Source organism: Haemaphysalis longicornis, unplaced genomic scaffold (genome assembly GCF_048455015.1).
Source record: "Haemaphysalis longicornis isolate Haplotype H1 unplaced genomic scaffold, Haemaphysalis longicornis Haplotype H1 scaffold_3, whole genome shotgun sequence".
Taxonomy (NCBI): Eukaryota; Metazoa; Arthropoda; class Arachnida; order Ixodida; family Ixodidae; genus Haemaphysalis; species Haemaphysalis longicornis.
Window position 1 is genome coordinate 151,934,918 of NW_027526335.1, and position 4,696 is coordinate 151,939,613.

Genomic DNA, 4,696 nt, shown 5'->3' on the forward strand with positions numbered 1-4,696 from the left:
CCCCCAACACCAAGCCAAACTAGATACATGTGCCCCGTGAGGTTGTGGAATCCCTCCGTTGGACTCGTCTGTTTCCCCGCTCTCACGCGAGGAAAGGTCGCTAGAAATTTCACGGGTCGTTGCACGAAGGGTGATACATTTTTAAGACAACGCATTTTCAGGACAAACTGTCTAAAATCTGTATGAGGTGCTTTCTGTAGATTGTCCTGCGAAAAGCAAATCTTTGCACGCGCACGTTCAATACAGATGGGGATGTACGATGTACGTATTGAATATGTAGGCTAGGGGTGAAGAGAGATTTTCCTGAAATGCGTCGGCAGTAATACGTTAGCGCTAGAAGCTTGTATCACCAGCTAGGATATGTACCGACAACAGCATTGTCAAAACTGAAAAATTTATTTACAGTTCAAGGCTACGTCTTAATTCCCAGGGATTTCTGTGCGCGTCGGTGGTTCAGTGGTAGAATACTCGCCTGCCACGCGGGTGGCCCGGGTTCGATTCCCGGCCGACGCAAGCTTTTTTTTTTTTTTTTTTTTTTTGATGTTAAAAAAGGAATATTGTAGTTTGTGGAAGTGGCTTAACCCATCAGCAAAAATTTCAAGCATAAGCATTCGCAAATTATCACCGGGTAGTGAATGAATTATTTAAAATTCGGCGGATTGCGAGCAAGCCTGTCATTGCACATGTGAACATCCTCTCACGGCCGCAGGAGTAAACGGGAAGCACGTTGCTCCACATATTGGTCAAAACTTGCCAACGAAAATCGAAGGACCGGGGTAAATCATAAGCAGAAATACAGCCAGTACTTGAGCTCCCTCGAAAGAAAAAGTTGCCTCAAGAACTGCATGATATATGTGTTTGCCTGAGTTTTTTAAATTTTTATTTTTCTTATGTGCACACCACAGCTTCCGCCAATCAGTAATAATGCGACCACATGACTTCACAAGGACTACATGCCAGTGGGTTGCAGTTGGCTGCGCATGTGTTAAAGCCGGATTAACGAGTGCCTGCATGGTTATTTCAATAAAACAAGGGGGTGGGGGGGACCTTCCCCCCTCTTCCGCTTTACCCTCTTGCCATTGTTGAGACTTGACACTTTTTAGAATCCACTACAAAGAAGTCACATGCGGTATTTACTCGAAGAATCCCCGGAGTGTTTATGAACATCGCCTGGGCATCTACTTCCTCGCAGAGCACGTGGAGAGTTTGTCATCGCGCGAACTGAACTACAGCAGGCGAACGAAGAGACATAGACAGCATTAAAAATTTTTCTGGCTTGTTGGTTCGTACTGAAAGAAGTTTGAGCTGCGCAAGAAGTTAAGACGAAATAAGAAATACATTTGACATTAAGAAGTGCAGTCTAAGTTTCATATGTGTTTCTTCCATTCGTCTTCAGCTTTCGCACAGTTTACCCTTTTTTCAATAGATAGCATATTTCCACAAAAATCAGGAACAACTTTCATCAAAAATGTCTTCCTCTATCTGTTTCACTAATTCGGCAGCGCATGCTTTGGTTGCCTGAGTGTGAGCGCTGCCGAAGTAGACAGGTGGAGACCTTTTTCAGAAACTGTTCGCGCATCCTTACAGTAAATATGCTACCAATCGTCTGGCTAGTTTGTCCAGCAACAGAAATTTAAGCTACCTTGGCAGCGTTTCCATACAAAAAATAGTGATCTGTATTTTGTTTATGCCGCTGAGAACAACAAATGACATAATGGTTTAATATTCAAATGTTTTCATCATGCGGGGAGCTAAATCTTTTAGGAAAGGAAACACCCATAGAAAATGAGATTGATACCAAGTTTTCACGAAAATGTTTTTCATAACACTCGAATAAAAACGATCATACATGTTTCCATCCATGCAAAGATGGCTCACTTTCAAATAGGTTGCATTGACATTTTTGCAGGCCATATCAATTCTTTTATAATAGAAGAAAACACATTCATAATGCGCACGCGATTTTGCTGCTATAATAAATTGCAGAATAAATTCACATTTAAAAAAAAAATTCTGCTTCAACACAGCGCAGAAATTATGTTTTGCATTTCGCAGAAATGCAACCTTGAAATGAGGCATGTACACATTTTAACATGTTTTTTCTAGAAAGGTACGTCTTCTAGAAGCGTTTTAATGCCTTTTCCTGGGACAGCACCGGTCGATCAACACTGACCCTCCTTAGAATTTACCTCCACACTTAGCACCGACAAATTCATGGTTGATCGAAGCCTGTTGCCTGTTCTTGACAACTTCAGCTTGCTGAATGATCCTTCACCAGTGCAGTTAGTGGCTATCAAGCACAAAAAACCTAACAGCAGCATGAACATCTCGGAATAAACCTTCAAGCTTTTCACGAATTAGAAGTTTAAGCAGACCTTCCACAGAAGAACAGCCTTCATTGCTGACAAATGAAAAAACCTGTTCAGGCTCATTGGGAAGTATGCCAGCCAGATCAGAAGGATATTTTCACGATGTCCATTGCCTGCAGGCATCTGTGTGCTGCAGAAAAGCAGGTCGAATCTGTAATAGCAGCAAACAGTGGGCAGACTTCATTGTAAGCGCTCAAGCGAGCTGTGAGAGCGTGCAGGAGATTGTCAATCATGACGAAGAAGGTTTCACAGCGGAACTTAGCTGAAGGATTTTGTGGCTGTGGCATGCTCGTTCCTTCAGTGCTGTTGTATCGCGTCAACTGTTTTTGCTTGCTGTGGGTGCTTGCTTTGTACTAGTGCCTGAAAATATCTGTCAAACTGGTTGTCCGATTGAACAGGCTCAGAGCGACTCCGGCCTTGAAAGCCCGTTATCCGGATATCCGGCTTTTCAACAACAGATAATCTGTATATTCGGTTTCAATAGCCGGTTAACCAGATATTCAAACATTCGAACGGTTGGGTGTGAAATATGTACTACAATGGAGCAGCCACGAAAAAAAAAATCAGCTTTAACAAAGTGACTTGTAAAATGGTGATGCTATAAAATGGACGCCAAAAAATCTTCTTGGGTTCACAAAGATGTCTTTCACATAAAAAACAGAAATCTGGATGTCAGAATATCCGAATACAAAACTGGTTAACAAGGCTAGCGAACCGATTACTCCGGTTATCCGGGTATCTGGCTTTCGAATTCGAATAATCGGTAAATGGAATAACCAGATAACTGGTTCTGCCACAAAACCAGTGTGGTATCACGACCCTGATTTGTACGCAACATTGTTTGAGGCTTCCTTCACATGCAACCTTTTCAATTTCATCAAACCTCTCTCTTAGGTGCACGGGTACATAATCACACAACAAGTTTGGCAGGCTTACGGCAGCATTGAATGACAGTGTTGGGCTCTGAAGTGCCTTGCTTGTCATGGTGAAGAGCTGCAAAACTCTATCCCGAAACTCGGCTATCAGCGTGGTTCCCAATGTTGTCATTGCCTTCAGCAAAGAACTTGCCTCGTGCTTTGCTTCTGCTCGTTCATTGTAATCTTCGGGTAGTTCATGAAGGCGGCTTTGATTTCTTTCAAACCTGCCACAAGAGCCCTCGTTGCACCCACTCGCGATGACCACCAAGTTGTTTGAGACTTGGGATTACTGCTTTGTTTCAAGTGAGCCTGGAGTACTGCCACAGAGAAACAATATATATATAGGAGGCGAAACAGCCCATTGCGGAAGCACACATGAGCGACCAGATCATGTCACAATGAAGACCAAAGCGGACTACAAAGCTTTGTAGCTGCGATGGCAAGAGAAGGTGGTGGCCCCGGATGGACGAAATGACAGCGGCCACAGTCCATTCCAGGGCTGTGCAGTGAAACGCCGATCCCGGCGACCACGCACTTTCTTTTCCCACAATGGATCCCGCCAGCTCAACCTTGGCCAAGCACTTATGACGTTATCTGGCCACCCTAAGCAGCACCGTTTCCCCTCTTGTCTTGTTCTTGCTCTGTGAGTACAGCCCAGCGATGAATAGACACAGCCAAAAAAACATATTTAGGCTGTACAAGCACGAAAAAGCTAACAGCTTGCCCGCAAGAATCTACGGCATGCCTCAGACTGAAGAACTGTGAGCTGACTTCAGGATTATGCACATTATAGAGCGAGTAGCCTTTTCGCAGCATTCATTATTTAAAAGAGTCACGAAGACAAAATACAAGTTGGGTTTATTAGAAAGACTGCTTAGTCCCGATAACAATGATACCAGTATCATCGCAATCTTTAAACAAATAATAGAGATATGAAAGAAAACGTGTGAAGCAGTCGCAACCCCCTAGCCAATTTCCCGCAACTTTTCTATGACGTCACGGACCATTGGTTGTGCGATTGGCGGCCGCCTAACTGACCTGTCGCGACGACACGACTGGACGTCTGTAATGGGGCCTCTGGTTCCATTTGACCACATCACTTGAATGCTAACGTGCAGTTAACGCACTGAAAATTATATTTTATTGTTGGCCCGTATGACGTCATTCTCGCTCATAACATGTCACTGTGGCGCAAAATTGGAAAGTTTTTAAATACTTCTTCCTTTTTTTTTTGTTAAAAAACATACCATTTTGTGGCTGTAATGGAGCTGAGTGATATACTGAATCGTGGTTCTTTCACATTAAACGAAGTTGTACTTTCTCTTCATGGCTCCTTTCAATAGATAATTTCTTTCCAGTCCTCGGGCGGCCCCCTATGCCCGGAGGGCCCGGTCCATTTGAACTCTTTGA

At 43.6% G+C, this 4,696-nt stretch overlaps 1 non-coding gene across 1 annotated transcript; it reads left to right on the forward strand.

Annotated features, from left to right (window-relative positions):
• Positions 1 to 442: 442 nt before the first annotated feature.
• Positions 443 to 513, forward strand: Trnag-gcc (transfer RNA glycine (anticodon GCC)). Its single transcript has one exon. It is a non-coding gene; the product is annotated as a tRNA-Gly (tRNA).
• Positions 514 to 4,696: the final 4,183 nt, after the last annotated feature.